Source organism: Corvus moneduloides, chromosome 7 (assembly GCF_009650955.1).
Source record: "Corvus moneduloides isolate bCorMon1 chromosome 7, bCorMon1.pri, whole genome shotgun sequence".
NCBI lineage: Eukaryota > Metazoa > Chordata > Aves > Passeriformes > Corvidae > Corvus > Corvus moneduloides.
In genome coordinates, this window is record NC_045482.1 from 17,779,432 (window position 1) to 17,806,323 (window position 26,892).

The window sequence follows — 26,892 nt, forward strand, 5'->3', positions numbered from 1 at the left end:
GATTCCGGGCATTGTACACTGACTCTCCAAACAGGGTTCTCCAAGCGTCAAATAAGCACACTTTTTTTTCTTCTTCTTTTTTTTTTTTTTTTTTTGCTTTGCTTTGAATACTTGGTCTGTACCAGCCTCTATTTTCTGTTCCTAGATCACCTTTGTGATACATTTTTCTTGCATACCACTTGTATACCACAGTATCCATCTACTGACAGAAACCCTTACCTACCTGCAGACTATTTCTTCTCAACTGCTACTGTCCTTTTAAAGTCAGCACCTATTAAAATAGTAGCTTTGGAGGTTGTAAATGTTGTGTCTCAGTCACAGTCACAAATAATCTGCTGCTAACATGTAAGTATGTATAGTCTAATGATTTCTCATTTACAGCCCTGTAATCCCCCCTTGCAATCTTAACACTAAACTCTCTCCTACATGGGTTGAATCAGCAGCCCCAGGGACATGACCCTGGATAATACTCATGCAACCCACACATGCATCTCTGCTGCCTCATTGCTTTAAACAGGCATATATTTCAGCCCTGAGCTTCAACTAACAATTCCCACAAGCAAAGCAAGAAACAGGTGTCACACACTCATTGCTAAATTTCTCCAGTAAGTGTAAAAAATAACGACGTGAACACCATGGCACTGATGTAAGCGGACCTCATTTAAATGAAGGCAGACCAGGGGCATCTGGGTGGGAAGGTGTTGCTTTTATAATGATAGTACCCAGAGCAGTTAGCTTGTCTCTCTTTTCACTGCCATCTTCTTGCTACTAAAGCTGCTTTTGTTTGCTTTGAGCTTGTTGATAACACCCTATTTATGTCCTTAACATAAAGGCTTCCTGGAATGTCTCCATCTTTTTCAGTTTGATTCTCTTTCCAGTTTTCAAACCATTTGGTGGTTAACTCTCCCCTTCCCATCCATTTAGCTGACCTTAACTACTCTCTACTGTGCCATGGATATGTTGCTCTCAGAGATGCATTCACTCCCAAATGTCTTTCCTCTTTGGCACTCCTGCTCTTCAGGAGACCTGACCCTTCTGAGAATTTTTAAAGTCCCTTATCTTGTACTGGCTCCAAGAGAGCAGTTTCACCTCTGCATGAGTCTATAATCAGAACAGGCTGCTGCTCTCCACCGTCACAGACAGCTGAGCTGAACTCGTTGTCCTTATTCTGTCTCTTCAGCCAGTTGGATCTTGGCTTCGTAGTGGAGCTGATCAAGAGACAGAAAAATGACACTCGCTGAACTCCAAGCACTTGATTATGAGCTTGCATCTGCCAGGTGTGAGCATTCATCTGCCACCAGTGCTTGGGTCCTGCAACCTCCTTCAGTTTGAGAGTTTTTAAAAATCAGGTTATTGTTTCAGGCAATTGTAAGACAGTTTAAGTACTCTTTTTTTTCTCCAGGATATAAGTTGCTGCCAGCCTCCTTGCTGTGGCAGTCTCCCCAGAGAAGTGTGAAAGCAGTGTGAGTTTCATCAGCGTGCTGACTCAGCAGTTCCTGTTTCCACAGCTGAGGCAAACCACAGCGGGTAGGGACAGCAGGGCAAGAGAGAATGTGTAACACAGGACCCATATAAGTGCATAAACACTGTGCTGCTGGTGGAGAAAGGGAGCACATTACCTCCCTGAAAGGTTTGTTTTCTGGTATGGTGGCAGGCAACCGATCACCTTTGAAGTCACTGATAGTTCAGCACAGTAGAAATGCTTTTGAATTTGGACACTTTTAGAAGGTTGCTGTCCTTGGCTCCAGTCACAAGATCTCACATTTTCCGTATGTTTACTAGCGCTAGATAAAGTCTAGCACAGCCTCCAGGCCCCTGGGCATGCTGCTGGCTATAAATTACCTTTCTCTTTCTGTTCTTAAAAATTGTGAAACCAATATGAAGTCTCCCAAACTTCTATCACCTGAATGTTGCACAGACACTGACTTCTAACAAAGCTCTGGAGCACTTGTCTCTTTCTGTGAATCAAATCCCAAATACAGAAAAGGCACTCATGTACTGCTTTGCAAAAGATTCTCTAAAATGATCGTACTTCAGTCCCTGATAAAGTATAAAAGACTGACACAGTTATGGAAAAGAGCCAACCTGTAGGCAAGCATTTCCATGCTCACTGTGAGAGCCATGCTGAGTCCTGCTGGCTGCAGGTGGGTTATCTACAGCAAGGACAGGACAGTTTCATTTGTTACCGTGCAACAGGCCAGCCTGACCAGCAGGCAAAATGCCATAGGAGTTTGTAGGTTACTGCAGCACAGTGATGATGGATCACTCAGTGGATTCCCCCTAAAGGGACAACTCTTTCCTAGCAAGGGTTGTAACCATTTCCTGTGATCCCAGCACGGATTCTCCCATTGCAGCACATCTTCCCAAGCTTCTACAAGCTGAGCAGATCTGTATCAGTGTTTGCTATTTATCCCATATGGAGCCTGGAATGAACGCATCACATGGTATTTCCCCAGCACGTAGACAAGAGTAAGCTGTTTGCCTCTACGTGACTTTTCAGCTAACCAATGACCCAAATGCTGTTTGCCGTGCTTAGGAACCTCATGTGGATTTGTGACCCTCTTTAGAGAGCTTTGGGGCTGTAAAGACAGTAAACACAGAGTACCTGCAGTTTTACAATTTGTGAGGACTGAAATTTTTGCTTGCAAGCTAATCTGCATTGTGTGCATGGGTCAGAAAAGGGTAAACATAAAAAATTGTTCCAGTTTTTGCGTTTGTCTTGTAATGCTCCAAGCATACAATGACACAGAAACAGAGAAATGACCTACATAAAAGCCTGCCAAGGTTGCCAACCTTACACTGAAGGCAGCTCAGTAATGCCACTGCTCTTATGACAGCATGTCTCACCATAATACGGTGCCTTCAGGCAACTGCTCATCTCCTGGTGAAAACATGAAAGTAAGTTGCAGCAGGTTAACTTAGCACACTCAGTCTTTGACCTTGCCGGGACACATTGCTACAAGTGAATCAAGAGCATATTTAAGTTCTTCAGGACACCTGTCCCTAACATTTTTGTTTTAGATAACAGTGTTATATAGCTGCTGAGCTGGACCATGTCCATGCATGGCGTAAACAAAAACCATCTCAACACCTCCAAAATGTGAAAGCCTATGGAGACAAAAGCATGTGAGATCAGTGTCGGCTCAAATAGACACTCAGGACACAGCTCTTGCACTTCTAACTTTGCTCCTATCTGCACAAGTTACGCCATTCCATATACTTGGGCATTTTCCCATCCAAAACCTCAGTGCTGGACATAAAAACATTAACAGAAATTTTGTTTCTAGAAAACTTAGTCAAGCTGCGGGGGGAAAGGGAGCAGAATCTATTGCTTGCCTGGCAAAGCAATCTCCGCGGGAGTTAATTGAGGTGTGAAGCACAAATACCTTTTGGGGCATCCTGCAGAGAGGGCTAATTGACCTTCCCACATCTCGATATACTGCAAACCTTAACAGCGAAAAAGCAAGCACCTCTTTCCCACTGTTTAATTACGTTTCTACTCTACCGTGTGTGTCTCTGCCTGGTGCCTAGCTATTCCCCAGGTGCCACTACCCCTTCCCCGCTGGCTGCCATCAAGGCCATCGGAGGCAGGTAGGGAAAACAAAGCGTGTGGAGAACTCTGTGGCCAAACGGGGCAGCGGAAGCAGGGCCGAGAGGAGCGGGGGCTGTGCCGAGGGCCGGGCAGTGCGGGGCGGCCAGGGCGGCACGGAAAGCAGAGCTGCCCCTGCGGTGAGGTCATGGCCGGGGAACCGCTGAGGGTTTGAACGGGATGTGTCCTCGGCAGAGCTACCAAAGTCACAGTTCAGGCCGCTGGCACTTGGGGACCGGAACCCATCTCCCTGTGAGGGGGCTCTCTGTAACTCTGACTAGTGTGAACTCCCACCGGGCACAGAGGGATGGGGGCACGGCCATCACCGGCACCCCGCGCTACCTGGGAAGGACCACCCCAGAGGGAGCCTCGCTCCGCCGGCCGGGCCGAGGGGCACAGCCCCGGGAGCGGGGGCAGGGGGCGGACACCCACCCGCGGCGGCCCGGCCCGGCCTCGGGCGCTCTGCGGGGCCGGGGCATGTGCGGCGGCGCGGGCGGCGGGGGAGCGGCGCCCCAGAGCCGCGCCGCGCCGCTTCCTGCCGCTATAAATAGCCGCCCGGCCCAACATGTCCCGGCCGCCGCAGCGGCTGCAGCGCCGGCGGGACCCGCCGTGCCCTCCCGCCGCCTAGCCCGCACGGAGCGCGGTAAGGGGGCTGCGGGAGCCGCACGGGGCTCCCGGCGGGGGACGCGGGTCTCTGGGACGGGCAGGGCTCCAGCGGCCGCCGCGCTGGGGCAGCTCGGCACCCCCGGCCCCACGGGATGAGCGCCCTGCGGGTACAGGGGTCGGGAGCTGAGTCTCGCCTCGTGCCTGTCTGCTCTTTCTCTCTTTTCTTCCAGACTGCTCTGTCTTGGGCTGGACGCGTTCCTCCTGCCTCCCGAAGCTGTGCTGGCAGGCTCCCTGCTTCCCCCTCGCATTCCCGCTTCCCCCGGGGTTGGGCGCGTGCCCGCGGTGGCGGCCGGTGTTGGCCTCTGGGCGCAGCCCCCGGCCCCTCTTGGCAGCTTGGACCGTGCTTCTGCCCGGGCTGCCAGGGAGGTGCCCGATGGCATCCTTGTCCATCTCTGCTGCTCTACAGCCACGGCTGTGAAATCCTGGCGGGCATGTCAGGGTGGGGAGAGCCACGCTGGGGCTGTGGCACACGCTGGAGCCGTGGCACACACCACTGCCCACACGCGTGGCACCCACGCAGGGCACACTCGCAGGTGTTTGTGTTGCAGCCTCCCTCAAGTGCTTTCATCTGCAGCGAATGTTGAGGCAGACCGTGTAGTTAGGCTTTATGGTGGAGTCAACAAAGCAGGTCTCTGCCCTCTGAGCTGGCTCTTGGGGGCTTTTTTGAAGGAATCAACTTAGGGAACCTCAAGTAACCAGTCTTCAAGTTTTAGCTTGTCCTGCATTTTGTTTGCCTCTGCTACTCTAATGGCTGTGTTTCATCTTCTAATGAACACCTTCTGGAGTGCAGACCTGTGTGCCTTCCCAGGGAGTTCCTCAGCTAGCATGTACCCTGTTTGAGCGGCCTCTCCAAAACAAACGCGGTAACAGCACTTGTCTCTGGCACTAAGGTGTGCTTGTTCGGGAGCTCACCATGAGGTTCTTCCAAATTGCTCCTTTACTCCTGAAGTGCATTCTCAAAGACAAGGCTGTGATAAGCAGCTGTTCTCAGTTTTGACCTCCAGAGGATGGGCAGTGTTTTTCTTCTCATTCACACCCTTTTTAACTCTGTCCGTCAGCCTTCCCCTCAATTTCTTCTGTCCACTAGCTCTTCCAAGCCCAATTTGGGAGGACAGTGCAGAGACCCAGGAGGCCACATAAAACAGAAGACGTCCTCTCAGAGCCTCGGCTTGGGAGCCTTGCCTTCAGTGAAGGCAGGAGGGATGGCAGTGCTGCTCTGGCTGTGCACTTTTTCAAGCGCTGTCAAGCACGAGGCAAGCTGAGCTGGCATGTACTTTCCCCTCTGCTGTGAGGGGAAGGCGCATATGAGGGAGGAAATACAGCAATACAGCTGTTCCAGAGCACTTCTGCCCTCTGTCCAGCGGGAGCACGTGAGGGGGGAGGACAGACGCAGAAAGGGAGATTCAGGAAGAGAGTATGGGGCGTTGGGGAGGGACGAGGGGAAGAGAGGAAAGCTACAAATGGAAAGGAAAAGCTCTTTATATGTGCACAAATCTTATTTAAAGATCTGTTTAGCAAGAGCAAATAGCCTAAAATTATGAAATTGTATCTCGAATCCCTGTCATTGTTCCTCCAGAAAGTGTGGCTTTTCTTTCCTTGAGTATTATGTGTGTCTTTCTGCCTCACTCTTTAGGCTCTTCAGCATCCTCTGACCTCAAGCTGAGCAGGATGTTGCCCTTAGCATCTGCCTGTCAAATGTGTAGTTCTCCATGTTGTACATGAAATTATTATTTCCATAGTTGGTTAAGGCAAGTTCCCGAGGAATGTGAAGCAAGAGGCATGCCAGTTCCTGTGGCTGGCCTTGACTGGAGTGCAGGCATTTTGGGACAGGGGCTGTGCCTGGAGGCTGTGGTTACTCTATGTGTTATTTTGGCAGCTTAGGGATTCTTCCCTCTGCTCCTGTCTCTCCCACCCTTATGTCTTATTGCTGTTCACCTGTTCCTCTGCCTGTGCTGCATCTGCTTCAGCCTCTCTGAGTTATCTGTGGGGTTGTGCTGAAAAGCTCAGAAGTCTGAGTAAGGAGTAAAAGAGAGCAGCTACTCCCTTGTCTGTAGAGAAGTACCCTCTCGGGCCTGTGCTGACTCTCCCCTGCATCCTACTTTGAGATCCCTCACCTCAACAGCTAGGAATTAAAGCAGTTGAAGCTCTCTAACTTTGTCCTAACTGCTGCTGCTGCCTTGCTGTTTCTTCTGAAATGACACTTTTAACTTTCTCCAGGATTGGTTTACTCTCTGAATGGCATCTGGTAGTAAGGCCCTGTCTTTGGGGACTGCATGGCTACAAGACTACTAAACGTCCTTTTTTTTTTTTTTTTTTTTTTTTTCCCATGGAAAACCCAGTTACCTACCCCAGCAGGGTTTCACTGCTTTTTTACCTGTGTACTACTGAAAGTGTGCATCTGAGGAAAGGTATTGGCTATAGAAGGAGCAGTTTCCCACCTGCGATAACAGGTATGACCTTTACATCTGATGATCTCCAGACCCCAAAAAGGCCACTGAGAAGCACAAGCCATGCTAATCCCTTTGAGAAGGGAGCATGCTGCAGTATTTGTCTCCAATACCTACACTGCATAAAGTTCTAACAGCTGTTTAATTTTCTGCCCTGCTTGTACAAACACCCAGCTGCTTTGTAGGGAGAAAAGAGTGTATATTGGTGTTGTCTGACAATTGTGACCTGACAGGAAGGCATAGGCTTCCTTTGGAGCACATATATTGTTCATGGCATACATGTACAATTTAGTAAAATGTCTTTATGCAGCAGCTTTGAGAAATGTTCTGTGCTTTTAACTGCATTGGATCTCCATCTGGTTAATGGACTTGTGTATAGAAACCATATGAAATAATGATGCAGCAGAAGGGAGGGTTTCTTTAAAGTTTATGCTTTTACCATGGTAAACATATCTTAATTATGGCTTCTTCATAATAATGAAGTGTTATCAAAATTCAAATCTAATTAAATATGTCTGTGATCTTTCTACTGATTTCTCTTATTCTTTACTCCAACACTTTCTCATTTTCTTCATGTGATGCACTCTAACACTTGGTCTGTGGGATCTGTTATAAAAAGGGACTGTTTACTGTCTTGGTTCAAAATCCATGGTGCTAGCTGCTATTTGAGTAGGGGTGTGGAGACCCAGTATATGGGGAGATAATTAAATTCTGGGATGGTAGAACAGATTTTGGTAGTACTAAAGAAGTGGATACTGTAAGTAGCCACAAATCTTCAAGGCAGCTGTCTGTCCTGTGTGCAATTAACACCTACTTGTTTAGCTTCTTACTTCAAAGAGGCATGTGAAAATCTGTTACTGAATAATAACTGCTGAACTGTTAGTTGGCAAATAGCCCAGAAAAGGCATTATTAAAAAGTAAATTTAATAAAGATGTCTATAATCCTGCTTTAGTAGAAGGCTTCGTTTGAAGTATTTTGTGTGCTTGTGGTGACCAGAATGATAGCGTAGTGCTCTCATGAAGCACCAGATACATGTATGCAAATATCTGGGTATCTGAAGAGGGGGAAGGAGAAGAAGTAACAAACTGTTTACTGTGTTAGTACTCCGTTGTGGTTCTCTGTGAGGACTGTGTCACTGCTGCTGAGCTGAGAGTGAAATCTGAATAGTAAAAGGATTATTTTTTTCAGTGGCAATAACCTTGAACATCAAGGCCCTGAAAAGTACTGGAGTTGCTCCTCATCCTTGCAGGCACACAAGTCTGCAAGTGCAGCTGTCCTTGGGCCTCGTCCAACACAGTTCACAAAGATCAGTGAAGAGTGTCTCTAAGGCTGGAGCTGCAAGTGGCGGGGGAGCAGTTTCATCTAAAACTGAGAGATCAGAGGAGTTCCGAATAGAAAGTTTTTCCTAATTCCTGGAAGGAGATAAATGGGAAGCATGAGTAGTAGTTTGAGAGTCTGTTTTGTAACACTTAACGCAGCCATAACCTCATTAGTGTTCTTAATTTGGATCCAATTACACATAGGTCTGCTTCGGAGTTAAAATATATAGTTCTGTAATTCCTTAAACTACCAGTGTTATGGAAGCAAAAGTTTCTACGTTTTAATGTGTTTATGTAGCACCCCTGATCTTTAATCTCCTCAGTGTGTGTATGTATGTATTTCCCACCATTTCCTTCTTGGGATAAAGCCCATAATGCGAAGGGCCGTCCAGTCTGCCCATGCATGCTTTCCTGAGAGCCCTCCTTCTGTTTGTGCTAAGCTTGAGCACATAACTCCTGCTGAAGAAACTACAGGATATTCTTTAACGGGAAGTAGTACAGATGTTAAAATAAATGGTCTTAGCAGCCTCAGTGAGCCCAAAATAGCTTCTGCATGTTTCTCTTATGATAAGTTCAGGAAATGGGGTGATTCCCTCTTCCTCCCTCTCCGTAATATTTTGAATGCTGAAATCCTCTTGCCATGAAGAGCAGGCAGTGTGGAGCAGGCTTCTCTGTATTTTTCTGGGCCCTGACTTAACAGGGACAGAAGTGAGCCCTAAACAGAAATTTGCATTCTTTAGCATATTGTCCTACTTCCTACAAAAATTTCCAATAAGGTCCTTGGTGGTGAAGGGGGCTAACCACTGAAACTGCTTGTCCAGAGGGATTGTGGAGTCTCTGTTGTTGGAAATAGTCTAAAAACTGGATAAGGCCTGAGCAATCTGCTTGAAGCCAGGTTAGCGCTGAGCTAGATGAGATCCAGCAGTTCCATTCAGCTGGCTGTGTGCCATGTTTTTGCATTTGGGGGAAGCATGGCTGCCTTTGTCTGTCCCCAAAACCAGTGGGAATAAATGTAGTCTTCAAATATCTGAAAATGGCCTTGAGAATTCTGAAGAAAGACTTCAAAAATTGAAGTATGTAGAGAAGCATAGCGTAAGGAAGTAATTTTGCCCAAAGTCTCATAGCAGCAGGTCAGTAATAGTGCTGGGAGAGAATCATAAATCTCCTGGCTGGCAGACTAGTGCCTTGGTAGCTAAAAGAGTTTGTCTTTACACATAAAACTACTTCCTTTCCCTACTCAACTATTTTCAGATCACTTGGCAACAGAGACTACACTTACCTGCTGAGAGATATCTTCTTCTTTTTTTTCTCCCTGCCTTATCTGTCATGTTCATAGGGAGTTTCAGTACTAAAGAAAAATGTAGTGCATTGACTTTTTCAAAAACCTAGAAAATTTTATCTGGAAAAGAATTTGGTGAAATAAAGACAAGAGCTGCAAAGGAAATTTTTAGAAAGTGATGTTATTCCCAGCTAGTTGCACAACAATTAATCTCGTAATTTTTTGTAAGAGCAGAAAATAGCAGACAAAGCTGTACACTGAATCCAAGTTTGAACCTCTATTTGTTTAAAAGAGAAAAATCACTTGAAAACTCTTAAAAATCTGGAAGCTGAGAAGAACACAGATCAGCATTTTAAAGAGCATCATGGAAGGAGTTAAGCTGTGAGTTAACTGCATCTGTGTTTCAAATCCAAATGCTACGAACAAGGCACCATTCAGATCTTCAGTTATAAGTTATGCTGAATTCGTTATGCTGCATTTGTTTGAATTCTGTTCAGAGGAGAAAAAGAAAATCATGTCAGATGAAAAAAATCATTACTCTTGTTTTGGTAGCTTGTTTTTTAAGTGATGAAGTAGGATTCTGTTTTTTTGTCTAGCACTTATGCAGGTCATCTGCTAATTATTAGCAGCTGTGGAACTGTGGAGTTGCATAAGCATAACTAAAAGTCAGTGGAGCCTTGCATCATTCTGCAGATCTATCCATTGCTTATTCTCAACAACAGATGAGTTGTGTAGTTCAGTTGACACAAATCCCTAAATGTTAAGAGGGCATCAGCAAGCATGGCAAGTTGGGAAATCCTTTAAGTAATAGAAATCAAGTAGGACAATGCGTTATTTTATTGTTGCCACAACCTGCTGTCCAGTTAGACATGTGCCTTGGTGGTCTTTGAAGAGAGCTGTGTGTCTGAGTAATGCCCTGCAACAGCTGAGCCTGCCAGCTACATAAACCTGTTTTGTCTGGGCAGCTTTGCTTGGAAGATGGGCATGGCCACTATGTGTGGCTGCTGTGGAAGCAAGGCAAGTGTGAGTGCTCTCAAATGTATCCCAAATTAGCCATGCTTAGTGATATGGCTGAGTACAGCAGTCTCTTTTAAGCGTTAGAAAAGGCATCTTTACAATGGGGACACATATAGAGCTGAGAACTTGGAATGTCTTAGCAAGGGAAATACCTGCAGTGCACATGTGTGTTGGCAGCAGCAGCACAAGGCTGGCAGGTCCAGCCTCTGCCCCCAGGTTTATGATACTGGCTCAGCACATTGCAGGATTTGGTTAGCAGGGGGCATTTCTTCCCACTGAACCTGAGGTTACAGAGAACTTAATCTCCTGTGGTTCTGACTTTAAGTCACAAAGTATGTAATGAATTTTCTGGTCCAGACTATGGCTTTATTTTCAGGGTTTTTTTTCATCTTTTCTTTTGCTGGTTTAAAAATCTCCACAGGCAAGAAAGACTCTGAAAAGGTGAATACAATGTTACCAAAATATGATCCTTACAATACTTGTTCTTGGAAATTAAGAAGGTAAAATTAGTTTCAGCAGATAGTGTCCCTCTAGACCAGTCCATGCACCCTGTGGCTCAGAACTAAGCCCCATCCCCTCTTTCAAGAACTGAAAGAGAAGTTTAGGTGAGCTCCCTTTTCTCCCCCAACCCTTGTATATTTTTTCTTTTTTTTTACTTCCCCTTCCCCCCCTCCCCTTTTTTTCCCTGCCATTTTTAAAGCAGTGATATGAACAGTTAAGTGAGGGTGCTTCCCCAGATTAGTGGTGTTTCTGCTGGGCACAACAGTCAGTGCTTCATTAGCTCGCCTCACCAGCAGGCTCTGAAAATGGTGGGACCTTTAGCTGTCCTCAAATTGCCTTGGTCCCTGAGGAAAGCTGTAGGTGCTTGGAGGCAGATTGCAGCTCCAGTTGAAGTAGCACTTTAGAGCTGCAAGCCTGGCGTGAATCAGAAACCTTTTTTAGGAGTCTGAACAGGATGGTAACTGTAACTAGCACCAGCTAGGTAGCTGTTGAGCAGAAAGACATAGAGGATAAAATGTATTTGGTGGTGAGGGGAAGGGAGGATTGCTTATTCCCCCCCTTGCCTCCTACCTGAGGAAAGCTTCCTCAGCTAATAATTAAAGGATACTACATCAATGCTCTTTTGGTTCAATTTGATTTGCAGTTTGGCAAACATGGACAGCATCAGTCATGTAGTACTGAGCTCTACAGATCGCTCTTCAATTTACCCCAACTCATCAGTCCTCCATCATGATTACCATCACATCAGTCATTGCTCTCATTATGCCCTGGTTACCCAGCACTGACTGACCTACTTTACCTAACATATTCCCAAAACTGTTTTTCTGGCATGGAAATGCAAAATAGAGAATTTTCACTGTTACTTTCACATTTGAAGTTACTGAAGACAGTTTTTAAAGGAAGTATTAAATGTAAACCATAAAGGCTGCTGTGTTGTGTGTGTTGTAAGTAAAGAAGCCACTTGCTCACCGTAAGTGAGCTTGCATGACTCAAATAGACTGTCTTTATATGGATCTCTGTTTGGTCAGATGTTCCTTTGTGTATTTCATATGACCGTATGCCTTGTCTTTGATTTTAAGACTGCTGAGATAGGGAATGCATTTGAGCAGTGCCCTGTAGAATACATTTTCTATTACAATGGGATGAAATGAAAAATCAAATGCTAGCAATGTGGTAGTAAAGAAGGTATCCACGTGTGACTATTTCAGTTTTAGAGAGAATGCCATTCAACTGAGGCACACAGGCAACACCTACTGGTAGATCATTGTGTATGTCTGCAGGTTACATTTTAAACCACTCCAGACTAAGACTACTTTGAAACAGAAAAAGATATTTCTTAAAAGTACGGCTTTTCCAATCTGTAGTCCTGATGGCATCTTGGAATCTGAAACTCTCAAATGGCAGCAGGCAGCCCCAAAACTTTGTTTTAGTAGTAGGCAGAAACAAGTGACAAATAATTATCACTTGGAACTTCCTACTGTATTTTGAAATAAAAGTTCCTCATTTGATCTTAAAAGGTGACTTAGTGAGGTGCCAAATAATTGCTTCTTGGCACAATTTACTTGAAATAGATTATTCTTAATTGAATTGACCAGTGTCCCTTGGGTGTCAATGAACAACTCATGTTCTTATCTCATTTGAAATTAAAACAAAACTGGATAATGCTTTTCAAAGTGAAACTCTGAGGAGTTGCTGCATACTTGCACTTACTTGTATCCTTAGGTGGAACTAGAGCAATATTTATTTTCTCATTTAGTGGTTATCCTTTTCCTAGCAGCTCTCTGCAGGATCAGTGTCTGTAAGTTTTATTATAGCTTTTCCTTTTTTTTTTTGTTTGTGCGTCCTTAAAGAAAGTGTGCATGCTGACTGATGTCAAGAGGAAGACAAATTAACTTGAGCTACTATAGGGAACTAGAAAATGAAGTGTTCCATAACTGACAAACAGCTTGAGATGACTGGACAAGTTCCCTCTTTATTAATCTAAAATGTGCCAGTTGTTTAGCAGAACATCCCTGATAATGCGAGTGAATTGCAGGGTAAAACCCAGTTGGATGTCACCATGTGCAGTACTTAAATGAGAACACTGAGGGATTTTGTGTTTCCAAGGGAAAGAATTGTCATTGTTGTCTTCTGTTTTGTGTTACTTGAAGTTCCTCAAGAAAGTTTCCTCTTAGGAGGAATAATGGAGTTTATAGTAATAATGGTTTATGACTGCTCTTTTTTATTTGAAAGCTTTTCTACTTCTCAAAAAATGTTTGTTCACCATCCACTCACTAATTGATCAGACTGAGGAGGCACTAAAGAAACCATAGTAATTATACCACATGATATCTAATACCACAGCATTTACAGCTTCCAAGGCCTTTGCTCCAGGCCATCCACCGTGAGATGTGGATAGAAGCAAATGAAAATAGAATGGAAAAACTTGCAAGAAGGAAAGTAAAAAAAAAAAAAAAAACAAACCAAAAAAACCCAAAACTGCACTGCCATTTCTTAATGAGGCAAGGCTTTGTGCCCTAGGAAGTGGGAACAAAGATAAACAAAAAAATCACTCTGAACTAGCAGTAGCGTTGATAGGTGTAACCTGGGTCCAGTTGTACCCTTGATGTGAGGTTGCTTTGGAAAATCAGTGCTGAGATGACACCAGTGGAGCAGGATTGCCCCAGACAAGGTCAGGACAGCATTTTCCAGGACTTTCCTCTGAGCTGTTTTCTCTTAGGCTTCTGGAGTTGCTCCCTCTCTTGTCTGGTAGACACTGCTGGTTGTTTTTGGAAATCACCATTCTCAAGGCAGGATCACTCTTTCTTCTGCTCTAGAGCTCCAGTGCCCTTGACATCTTTGCTTTTAAGTTTTGCAGGGTCACTGTTATGTGATTGTGCTGGGGAGGAAAAAGCCCAGATTATCTACAGGCTTGTTTGGTGCATAAACCTGAGTTCTGTCAAGTGACATTGGCAAAAATTGCAGCTTAAAGTTTCTGTATTAAAGTCTGGCATGTGCAGGTTCTGGTTTCTTAATTTCTCAATGGAACATGTGACCCCTGGTATCACTGTCATTTCCTCTAATGTGCATCAGTTCAGGATTTCAGACCCTGCCTCTAAGGAATAATGTCTGGTATAGGACAAGTGTAAAAGAGAACTTTTAAATTGTTCTTAAGGGTATAATTATGGATATAGCCTTAGGGACAACCGAGGGTCTTCAAAATCAGAATTTCCCAAAGTGATGCAAAGTGCTGGCTTTGGCATTTGAGGTTGATAGAACAGTCCTTGTCCCATTTACCAGCAAAAAGCCCGAAGTTAAATATGTCACTAAGTTCACTTAAATCCAAACTAGTACCATCACGAAACCTCAAGTAGGTATATATAGCCTCTATCACAGCTGGTGCAGCCGAGCCCCTGCTGACTGGCAGCAGGTGAAGAAACACCTTTAGACTCCCACAGTGCCTGGGGATGCTTTGAGGCATTGCTGACAAGAGCCAGGAGTATCAGCTCACAATTCATCCTCCGTAAGGAACTGTGCTGGGTCTGCTGGGACTTGGCCCACAGACCAACTGGAACCATTGGACTCTACCAAAATGCCCATGACTAATCTTTCCTACCCGAAGGGACCGATGCTGTAGTGTCCCACTTACTCTGGGGCAGCTCTAAGTTTTCAGGCCAAGCAGGAGGGTTTTTAGGAGGTCTTTGCTGCTTTCCTCTGTGCTGTTCTCTTAAGTCACTGCTGTGGTGTAGCCTCTCAGGAAAGCCAGCCAGCTTTGCTGAATAGTCTAGAAATTGGACTGTAAGGTATTGCTGCTCTGTTAGCAGCACTCTTTCAGGCAGCCATGCTTCAAAGTACACAGTCTGGGGTTTCTGTTAAGCATAGGTAATGCCCTTGGAGCCATAAGCCATAAACTTAGCTGTAAATTTAATTTTTCAGTTCTCTGCTGTGTACTTGGTCTTTTGCTAGTGGGAGAGAAAAGAAGAAACAAAACACATGTAGAGTGGGATGCAGACAGATGATTACATCTTCAGTGATAGTTGTGTGTTGAACTTCTGCTAATGAGGGAGACCAGGTGCCAAGCTGTTTTGAGCCAGAATATCATATTACTGCCTCTGCTTTCAAGCTCCACCTGCATATTTGGGTTATCCTGACTGTCAGTTCCCATCAGAATCTGCATCAGAAGTCCAGCTCCTTTTATTGGTCTGGCTGTGGGTACAGTGGGCTGTTCCCATACCCTTTTGAGGTAGAGGTGTTGCTTTGTCTTGTGAGTGCAGTCTCCTGACAACTGACTCAGTTTCAGCAGCTGATGAACCCAGGTTTTGGTGAATGGCAGTACAGGGCATTTTATTCTAAATCAGCAGTTTACTCCCTAAGCCAGGTGAGCTGTGGCTAAACATTGCTTTCTGCCAGATCTAGCGTAGTCTACGTGCAATGAGTTGGTAACTCCAGGTCTGCAAGACGAAAGTTCCTGCTCAAAATGGCATTGCATGATTTTCATGCTGAAAGCCATCATGAAGCAGTCAGATTGTCAACAAGGAATTGGGCTGCTTCTGATGGCTCATGAGTGATCCTCTTGGACCAGGGCCCAAGGTGGGCATAGTGGTGTGAGCAGTCTCGCTTGGATGTGTCCCATGTGGTGATACCTCACATGCAGGCAGGATGTAGGGTTTCACAACAGGGCTGAGGTTTTTTCACTGTCTAAGGAAACAGAGAATGTTAGTCTCCAAGGCTGTTAATCTGGATGCTTTTCATGGACTCTCTGTCACTTTTTTAACTACTGCTCTCTGAAATCATAGTGGCAAACTCTCCTAATTCATAGTAATTGCACAGATAATTAAATGATAACATGGTATGTGGTGTATATACATATTCATATACTGAGCCTCCCTTTCTCCTGTTTATTTTTGGGAGAATATAATTGTTGATAAATATCAATGAAACAAAACCACATGATCTGATCTTGTGCATGACCTGGTCTTGCTTACCTTATTTGGATATAGTTCAGATGAGTATGGGATTGCTGGCACTTGTAGCTAAGCAAAGAATAAAATTTCATCCATTATAAAGCAGAGAAGCTGATTCTATTTTGTAATCACCCAGCAGCTATGCATAGGCTCCCATCTGTGGCTATATTTGGCTTCCAGTTATTCTTAATGTGGAATATATCACCCATGGGAAGAATGCAAGAAATGGACTAAAGTTCCCAAAGATTGGGACTTGCTTTCCCTTTAAAGAAAAATTAGAAGGGTGTGAGCTTTGGCTAGGAGATTTAGAATGTAAAGTGGAAATAAACTAAGCATCAGTAACAGCTTGAAATTATATGGCCTGTGTCAGATGAAAAATTGCTCTTACTAATGAATATTGTTGTGTGGCTTTAAAATGTATGATGTTCTGGCAAATCACGACTTCTAAGATGTAGGTTTGTTTAGCTTTATTTGCATGTATCCATGTACATATATGTACACAAATGTTAATGGGAAGTTTGAATATAAAATATTACTCAGATTCAAGTGTGATCTTTTTAAAACTGTTGATGTTTTCTACTGAAATAACCAAGTATATAAAAATACGTCATCAAATATTCAGTTGAATACTTTGAAAATTTTCTGACTCCTGCGAATAGCTGAAGACAAGTTTCTCAATAATAAATAACTTTGCCATCATAGCAATTCTCATGTATTGAGAAAAGGTACTTGAAGCCTAGACATGTGATTGGAAAAGTATAGCGAACACTGCTCTAGAAAAACAGCCACACAGATTTTACTGGACAAGGAGTGTTGAAATACCCTTTGGAAAGATAGCATGGATTGTTTTTCTCTTGGCTGACCTGCTGAGTAAGTCCATATTCTTTGATAGGTCAAAGAGAAACTGTGTCCCAGGATTATTGAATAAAAAAGCTACAAACTAAGAAATCAGGTTTTATGTGAAAATAAGTATTGGAAGCCACAACCAGCACTCTTACTTTTATTAAAACTTCCTTTTTGGTTCCTGAGAACATACTAAGGTTATTAGAAGTATGTATAATGATATGAAGGGACTTCCATGCAGAGTTCTCATTTTAGAAATATATATAATTATATATATGTATGAAATAATACCTATGCACTGCAGAACTCCTCTTCAAGAGTCTGTTAATGTCAATGCTTAAGGAGCAGGGAGGACAAGTAACTTTGAGAGCGAGGTTTGTTAGTTCAGCAGTTTTTACTCAAGAAATACATAGGCATTTCTAGGCAAAAGTACGTTTTCTTATGAATGGCTTTTATTTATGTGGCTGTCCTCTGAAAGGATAGCCTGTGGCTAAACCCAAGAGTGCTAGCTGAAAATGTAATCTCATATGCACATAGCTGTGTAAAGGGCTTTGGCCCAGAAGTTGTTGAGTTTGTGAGGAGGGGGTTCACTGTTTTCAGACAGGACTGGAACAGTGTAAAAACTCTTCATTTTCCATAGAGACATGACTAGAAAGTGGGAATCTGCCAGAACATTTTTGATGATCAGATTTTGTCCACATCCTGGATGAAGGACAAAATAGATTCCCTGTTTTATCTGGTATGATTCTCCCACCCCCAAGGAATGTGTTAATATTTTATCATTTTGAAGAAATGTAGTGGGCGACATTAAATATTTACATCTCTCCGAAGTCACACAGATGCCACCAGGATACCTAGCTCTACATCACACATGCTCTAATTCACCCCAAACACCCACTGTTTACTAATCTTCAGCCCCCGTCTGTGCCGATAATGAGAAAGAGGAAATGGAAACAGCAGGGATTATATGCTACTGAGAAGTCCCAGTTTCTGGCTGTAATTCTTTCAACAAACTCTTGCCGACTGTGCTCCTGCTTTGAAGTTTGAACACCTCTGTATTAGTGCTTGGCTCTGGTGATTTGGCTGACAGATCTGGGCATGGTTGGTTTATTTGTAGTTGCACGTTCACAGTTCCACACGATGGTTTACTCTTGCACTTGCCTGCGTTGTGCCTGCTCAGAGTCGGGGCAGTACAGATCATTTTGCCCAAGCACTAAGATGCTAATTGCTCAAATTTGCTGGTGACAGGTACCAGATAGAAAATAGTCCCCACCATATCCACTGTTCTCTGTGTGTGTGTGTGTGCATAGTCATAGCCATATTGGTGAATGGGGTGGGTTTTCATATCATGAATAAATATGGCCCATTTTTATAAGGCAAAAAGTATGTGTGGGTTTTGAATGCTGGGTTTCAGCATGCTCTGTTAGTCTGGATCATTGTGTCCAGTATACTCAGATGTGTAGATAGTGCAAGTTTCTAAACCAAAAACCTCAGAGCCCATGATTGCATTCTTATCCCTGTAGCACAGGACGAGGAAATCATTTGTGTAAATAGCTTTACATCAGTGTCTATTAACATCCCCCTGTACCTTATCTGTCAGGCCACTGTGCAGCTTGTTCTTGCTGCTGGGGTGGTCCTTAATTCTTAAATCAAATACCGTTTGATCCCATGGCAAGTTGAGGGAAAGTCAATTTATGGTTTTAAAAACAACTTGTGCCATCTGCAGGGTTACTAACACACGTCTCCATTAAGTACCCAGGTGTACATAAAGGAGAGCTTCAGGTATGCTTTCCACTCAGAAGCTAAAGAGATGGTTTTGTCTTGTGTGTGTATATATACATATATTTATATATATATATATATATGTATATATGCGCGTAAGCCGAGACATAGCATTAGTTGCAAGTGGTTTGCTTACACAAGATGACTGCCAAAAATCCCTGTTGGAGCTTCGTTCCTCTGAAAGATGCCAGCCAACAGATTTCTCATCTGTGACAAGGATGGAGAAATAAATGGTTTGTTTACAGGGGATGGAATTTATCAGGCTTTAGATGTTTCTCTTCTTGTCTTAGTGGTCCACAGTCAGAGTTGACAAATGCTCTGGTGTCAGTGGTGACTCAGCAAAGCCCGCTGTGCGAGAGCTCTGGGCACGGTGGGTCCCGCGGTGTCACACAGCTGCCTTTGCTGTCCCTGCCGTGCCTCTCCATGGCCCCGCTGAAGGGCGCGCCGAGGCTCGGAGCTTGGCTGGAGCAGCACCCTGGGAGGCTGTTTTCTTTGGGCGCGGATTAAAAGTGGCTGGGAGGCTGCTGCGAATTACCTGCTGGGTGAGCAAATTCCTCCCATCTTGAACAACCCCAAATGTCTGAGGGGGATATGAAAGTACATTTGCCCCACCAGCAACTCCAAGCACAGCTCTGGCACAGTCCATTATGTGTGACTAGTTCCTCACAGAGAGGTTGACACATTAAAAGTGACTTTGTAAATGTAGCCCCTTGTTAAAATGGAGAGAAATAACCCATCTCTTGTGAGGGATCCAGGCTGTCTGAAAGCTCCTGGGGGAGCAGCTGGGGGAGGACAAAGAGGCAGTGTGCTGAGAGCAAGCATGGCCACTTCCTGAACTCTTCAACTTCCCCTCAGCGCCTCTGAAGCTCGGGGTCTGGCATATCATGTCTCTGCACGCTTACCGAGGGGAAAATGCTTAAGCGGCATGAGCCTCACAGTGCTCTCAAGTGTCTTCCAGTGTAAATAATACCATGGCCATTTGGCCCAAAACCTTCAGCGGGGGCAGAGCAGGTGCATCTGCAGACATGTGTTTGCACATGCTTTCCTACTACAGCTGCAGGAGCTCAGAGGTGCGTGCACAAGTAGGGGGTGTGTGTGAGTCTCATGCAAAAGCATCCATTTTATGGGCTAGTTCGTTGTGGGTTTTTTCAGTCATGCATGTATTTCCTTTTGCATGGGTGTCCTGTGCATGTTTACACGTAAAACACTTACGTCTTTTATTAGCTGGGGGTAATTTGTTTAATACTTAGCTGCTTCTCTGTAAATCCTGTGTGTTGCTGCCTTTTTGCCAGAGGTCACTGCTCTCACATCTCTGTGGGTAGGAGGGATTTTCAAAACCATTATTACTCTGTTTCCAGTTATTTTAACCCCCGATAAAAATTATTTGAGCTAGTTTGGCGTATTTGATGGTAATGAACTAGTGAGCGGTGGTAAGAAGCCCTGAGGCAGGAGGTGGGAATGTAATCCCTGGCTGGTGGTCACCAGGAGGCTGCTCCCAACTTTGATGGCTTCATCTGGCACAGTTTAATTTTAAAGATGACATTTTAGTGAAAACTTCTTAATTTATGTAGAAATTGCATGGAATTCATCCACCCATGGGCAAAGAAGCAGCTCCCATTGGCTTGCTCTGGATCTCTCACCGTAGCCATGGTTTTGTGTGACAGCCTGGGTAGTGGCAGAGCCAGCTTCCTGCTAGCACTTGTCTGGTTTTGCCTGAGAAAAAGGGGGGAAAAAAAACCTAATGAGCTTTCAACCACTAGATCAGCTCCTCAGTGTGGTCCATGGCACAGGCTGTGGAACCACTATGCCAACACACCTGAGGCAGCTGTGGGGTACAGCGGGAGAACTGAATGGTGGTGGCAGGACAGCCATGAATGAGTGTTGCTGCCAAAAGCTTTGCATCGCAAATTTGCAGCATCACTGGCCGTTCACTCTCTTCCTGCCTTAAAGGTTTTCACATTCACACTTAGGTACAGCTAAAGCAAATCTGTGCCCCAGCACAGATGTTTGCAGTCAGTCTGTAAGGTAACCCCTCTGGGTTTGTAACCCACCGCATTCATGCAGGCCTTGCCAGGCTGATCAGTCCTCCAGGCACAGGTCTGTTGTTATTTCAGCTCTCACTAAATAAAGGAGTGTGGCTTTTATCTTTACCCCCTCCATTAGCTTGATTGAAGAGTGTTTAGCATTTTCCACAAGGAGCATCTTCCAGCAGAGCAGTATCTCTTTGCTGAGTCTGGTGTGACCATTCTGTCTCTACTCTGATGTGATAGTCCTCAAACTTTATCTCTGGGCTATGTCAGTATTCTTCTGGTGATGCTCTTCGGGTTAGATTGCCTTTCCAAAATTCATGTGTCTTTAAAAAAAAATAAATACTGATAAAGCACCACCTATTGACTAGTCCTGTAAACATACTGCTCTAATCCAGGACTTTACTGTCCTTCCTTTTGTGATATATGTTCAGGCCTGTTTGCCCAGTGCTAGATAACAATATGTGGATGCACACTGCTACAACTGATAAAATCTCTACTCTTCTGAAGACATAGACTACTTTTCATAGGACTGGAACTTCTGTTTGCTGTATTCAAATGAAAGTATTTCTGATGACTGCATCTGTTTGAATTCATCAATTCATTACTACTCTGAACATTTGATAAACAAATGTCCTTGAACTGAAATTTCCCATGCCTGCAGTGTAATTACATTCTCCACTACTGCATTTGTTTCCCCTTTAAAATAAGGGAGGGAGGGACACGGAGCATACTGTGACAGAATCACATTCAGCATTTGGTATTAATATAAAGAAATAGTACAAAAAGGTCCATTGAATCATGGAGTGACTCAGAAGGCAGTAGAGGAGGGATTTCTGGCTATGCAGAAATGTCAGTGGTTCAACATTAGATCAGAAATTTCTTTAACACGTTGTGAGGGACAGTTAGTTGTTTCATCTATGTTAAAACATAAGCAAAGTGAGTCTAGCAAGGTGCGGGGAGGAAGTGTGTGTCACATGTTCCTCTACAGGAAACGAGACTGAAGCTGCTGAGGAAGTTCAGAACTGGGCGACCTCCAACAGATTCAAATAGCACAGGTTAGTTCTCTCAAAACATCTCTTTAGCTGTCCTACAGGGGTTTTGCACATGTATTTTCAGTGATTTTTTGCAGCAGTGGATAAGGAGTGGTCTATATGGCAGTTGTGGCAGCAGGTAGTTAGTAGCATGGGATTTCAGAGCAGAACTCTACAGGGCAAAAATAGGAAGCTCATCTGCGGGTTAGTTTGGTTTGTGAGAAGCTTGGAGCCTGCCTTGCAGTACAACAGCAGTGTGGGCCTGAGTCACATAAGTGTGAATGACATCTTCTCCATCTTGTTAAGACTTTCATAAAATAAGTTAAAGGTCTGGATTTTTAATAGAAGTGTTCAGTGTTAATAAATACCAGACAGCACTTTTCCAAGCACAGGTTAAAATCATTTAATGAGTGAAAACTTCACTTAGTTTGTTTTGGCTGTACCAAGTATATAGCTTTTCTCTTTGATTTTACTGGTGTAATTTCTTGTTAAGGTGTTCTCTCATTCCTGTTGATTTCTGTTGAGAAATTGCATCACAGCTTTTCTGTGCTGGGGGCTGTTGACTTGGGAGCACATTGCATCAGGAATGAAATGAAGCTGGGTTGGTGCTGGAGAATTTGGGAGCTCTCAGAGGGAGACTCTTTAATGGGATGTATGTTTTGTACTTCTGCACAAAAATATATTTGTTACTTTTAAATACTAGACAGTTGTGATTAATTACAAATCTTAAATGCAAAGTTGGAGTGAAAGTTACAAAGAAAACAATGTTCAGGATGATAAAATGTATAATATAGTAGTAAGTGCACAGAATCTGAACTAAAATTAAATCCCAGCGTGTGATCCACGTGCTGCTGGGACAGCATGGGGAAGAGGAGGTGATGGCCCCACAGCCATCTCCAGCAGTGGTGGCTGGAGGCCTAGGTGCTGGCTCTGCACAGAGAACCCTCCTGCTTGCCCAGGGTCACAGCTAGTGAGGCAGAGGAGCTTGGACAAGGATAGTGGCAGCAATCTAGCACGAAATGCAGCTGCTGGGGTTGACAGGGCTGTAACAAGGCCGTGCCAGGCATTAAAATCGGACATTTGAGCAGCAGGCAAGTAGTCCTAAATCTGCCCATACTTCTTTCCAAATAGTTTTAAAAATATTTCCCTGATCATGTAGAAAACCAGACTAAGTTGCACAGCTCTTTCACCCTCCTCATGCCACCTAGTGCATTCATCCTGATTGCCGTGTAGAAACATCTGCATAAGATCAACACAGTGGCTCATGGAAGACCAGGCTGCCATCACCTCCTGCACGTGGAGTTGGATGCTGCACCTGGCCCTGCTGCAGGGCTTGGAGGGTCTTGGCAAGCTGGGAATAGCAGGGCCCTGTGTCTGGGCAGTTAAACAGCTCTGTGGCTCAGCCTTGCATAGCTTTGCTCTCATATTTCGAGCTTCAGGGTTTTATATGCGGAGAAGGCTTTGGCCTTAGCTGGGCTCCTCTGCTTCTGTAAAACCAGCAAGTTTTCAGAGAGCTGAAGTTTTGCCCCAAGTCAGCCTTTCTGATGTATTAGGGTTTATAGCCTTCACTGGATCACTGTTTAACTAGGAATGTGATTTAAAAGCAATTTAGTAAAATCCCACTGCAGACATTTTCATTTCAGCCTAATCCTGTCTTATAGCGGCTCATCTCAAATAGATTAGGAGTTGTTTTAAGCTAAATATAATGGCTCGTAAATAATATATTTGTTCCTCCACGCAGTGGCTTGTACCAGGTATTTGAAATGGAATTAAAAAATAAACTGATATACTTTCCTAAATAAATAAACCCTAACACTTCTACTTTGCTACCAGGAGTGAACATAGGCAACCAGGATTGAAAGAGCAGGAGAGTTGTTGAAGGGGGGGGGGTTTCTGAATGGGCCCTTTCCAGCAGCTTGTATTACGAAAACCAGAGAAAGAATGTTTCTCCCTCAGATTAAAAAGGAAATCTGCAAAAAGAGGAAAGGGACTACACAGTACAGACTAAACAAAAATGACTTAAATATGCATTGGAATGAGAAAGAGGGAAACCAAAAAGAGAAATTAAAAATGGAACCAGATGGGGACAAATTCTGTGCTCAGGAAGAAAAGGCTTTTCTTCTCCTGCACTTCAGAAGGAAGAGAGACTGTGTACATGTATTCATGCATATATATCATGGAAGAAAAATTCATTTTTCTGTATGATTTTTTAAATTGTTTCTTTCCCTTCAGCAGTGTTAATATAGAAGTTTATTGATTTGAGGGAGCTTCATAATTAAAGGACCTTTAATTCTGCAAATAAATAGAACAAACCACTCAATGTCACCTTAATCACTGGCTGGTTTTATTCCCCGAGAACTACTCAGTTGCATTGCACTGTTGGACTTGTGTCCACTGTGCACTTGGATCCATAGCACAGGGTTATTCTACTCTCTGCAAGGGAAAAAGTAGGAGTTAAGATGTGCAACACCAGCTAATGCAAACGTGAACTGCATAGGCCAGCTTCAGAGAGTTTATAGCAGAGTCCCCTCGTGGGTCTCATTTCACCACATGGTGTATGCAAAGGTTGCGTGACTGTGAGGGACTGGGGTCTTGAGACTGTTTTCTAAACAGAAGTAAATCTGTAGAATGCTAAATGCCTACCGTTCTTACATTTTATTTTTAAATTACTGGATTTTTAAAGGTTTTATTTTGTTCTAATACTAAATGGACAAGTGTATTTTTTGCTGGGACATTATTTGCAGCACATTTGTCACATCTTCCAGGCTGTTCCCTCCCCTTTTCTTCCCCCCACACATTTGTTTCAGCTTTTGCATGCATTTGTCTCTAGCCTAAACTATAGAAACCTCCTTATTACAAAGCTAGTTGTTGAACCATGTCTCTTACGAGGGAGCAGCTGTTGTAGTGGATAACTCTTTTCAGTCTTACCATCACATCCATGGCTTTTTATGCCTTTCTGTTTTCCTTCCACCATTTATATTGACTTTTACTATGTACTCTATGCTGAAGTTGGAAGAATTGTCTTAAATTTGTTTGAGAACAAACTGGATCCTTTGGCCTCAGGGAGTGATATGGAAAGCCCAGCCAGTGTGTTTTCCTGTTCCGATTCCTCTTTAGAAGGAGGGGGACTCTTCTTTACAGTACGCTGCCACTTTCTCATGCAGAATTTCTACTTATGCAAGGAAATACATGATAGACACATGCTCAGGCTCTGTGATCCCCAACAGTTCACAGTTAATAGTTCTTTTTTGTTCTTCCTTGCAGGATTGTGCAACCTGGGAAATGTTATTGCAATTTAATTAACTTCAGAAAGTGTATTCTGGACTGAATTGACCAGACTTCCTTTTCTATGCAAGCATCTCCTGCTGGTGACCAGGTAAGAGCCTGTGGGGTTGCACTGAGGGATGGGAGTGCGTGGGAGTCATGGTGTGAGCAGCAGCACAGAAGTGTCTCTGGTGTCCTTCCTGGCCTGTAAGCGTTGGAATGTCTTAGGTTTCAGTGTGACAATACAGGAGTCATTCTTCTCCAGGGCAGGATTAATGGCAGTGCCAGTTTATGGGCGTGCTCTGATGTGCCACACCTTTCCTCATGTCAGATTTTTATGGGCATGCTCTGATGTGCCACACCTTTCCTCATGTCAGATTTAGGTGCCTTAGGTCACATCATATTTTATGCCAAATCCATAAGCTTTTAACATGTGCAGTGGGTTATTTTCTGTTTGGTTTTTTTTCCATTCCAGTAGTACAAGGCTAACAGTGAAGGGATCTAAGGCTCGGCAAGTAGGCCAGGAGACCTAAGGTATGTTATGATCCGGAACGATGAATCTGTGGTTGTCCTGACTTAGAGCAGATAACATTACACTTGAAAACTGCTCAGTGAAGCCTGCAATGTTTACAGTTTGGTGCTGATGAACAGGTATAGTATGAAAAGGTTCACTGAGACACGTGGTTAATAAGAAAGAAGGAACAGTGATTTTACTTTTCTTTAAATTTTATTTTTTCATTTAATTTTTAGGTGGTGGTTGTTGTTGTTGCAGCAGGAGCTCCATCAGAAAGCATGTGCTGTAGATAGGCTGCAATGTACTGATCTAGAGCAGGTGCAGTGCAGCAGATCAAGTATTTCCTATCTCAAATGCTCTGTGTTGTAAGCTCCAGCTGTGGCTTCTTTAAGATTAGTGGGCCAGGTAGAAACTATGATGCTGGGAGGGTCCCAGAGGTGTTTGGGATTTTGGTTCTCTGTAGGCATGAGCACAAAACCATTCAGGGTTTCTTCTATGTAAAGTCTATAGCTGGTCCATGCGGGTTGATGCTTTGGTGTGGCTTCAGCAGTGCACTTGTTTGGAAACCACAGTCTGGAGAAATCTGAGTGCCAGGCTTGGGAGATGTGAGAGGGAAAAGCTAGCCCCAGGAGCAGACAAATGTCTCACTTCATTCATGGATCCATAACTCTTATCAGGCATGATGGACTGCTGCTGGGTGAGGGTTGGTGCAAAGACTATTATTTGGAGAGTTGTTCCACAGGACCAAAAAAGATGGAACTACTGTGTGGTCAGTAGTCAAACATACCTGTTTGGGTAGGGAGGGATGGCCTGTTCGAAGAAGGGAGACATGCAGATAAGGATAATACGAGTATTTTTAAACTGACATTTATAAACTTACAATGCAATACTGAGATAAAGATGGTGCATTGTGTCAGTCTCACTCATTTTACATATGATATGGGATTATGGAAGGTCCCAGGAGCAGCAGTAATGATGACAGCACAAATACCACCTGTGAGGAAAGACTGGAGGAAATATGATTGCTTAGCCTAAAGAGGAGAAGTTCAAAGAGACATGTAACCGGTTTTCATGTCGTGAAAAAGAGAGGAGTTAATTCTTCAATGCATCACTTGTAAATAGTATGAAAAATAGTAAATGAAATCACAGCAAATGGAGGTCTAAATAAAGTACTGGGAAAAGCTTCATTAGCTGTTAGGATAACAAGACAGATGACTGAGGGTATTGCAGGATTTCCATCAGTGGAGATTTTTAGAGAAAAAAGAGCTGAATACTGCCAGGAATGATATAATCCATAGTGACTCAGGGCAAGAGTAGATGCCTTCTTCCAGCCCTGCTTCCTGTTGTTCTGTATTTCGTTCTCCTTGTTGACAGTGACGTTGAATTTTTCTGGTTATTGATGAAAGCTGAATAGTTGTTTTAAAGGCAATAAACGTTTCCATATGGATGGTACAGTATATTTCGTACTCCACTTTGCAGGGAGGGAATGGAAAATGCTGTTTCTGATTTTTCTCTTGGAAGCAAACAGATAAATGAGTGCATTATACTCTGCACTATGCGAAAGCATTGAGTTATCATTAGCAGCTGGCAAGGTAAGGACCAGGTCTGCTCCTGGCATAAGAGGGAGACCTGAAAAGGCAGGCCCTGCTGCTTTCTCAGGTGAACA

The 26,892-nt window shown here is 43.9% G+C and overlaps 1 protein-coding gene across 1 annotated transcript in view; it reads left to right on the forward strand.

Moving 5' to 3' along the window:
• The first annotated feature begins 4,106 nt into the window (after window positions 1-4,106).
• The window catches only part of WIPF1 (WAS/WASL interacting protein family member 1), a 56,276-nt gene continuing 33,490 nt past the window's right edge, over window positions 4,107-26,892 (forward strand). Inside the window, 3 exon segments of the mRNA XM_032114464.1 lie at window positions 4,107-4,232; window positions 6,595-6,705; window positions 24,713-24,824. The gene's annotated coding sequence lies outside the window, so the exon portion shown is untranslated.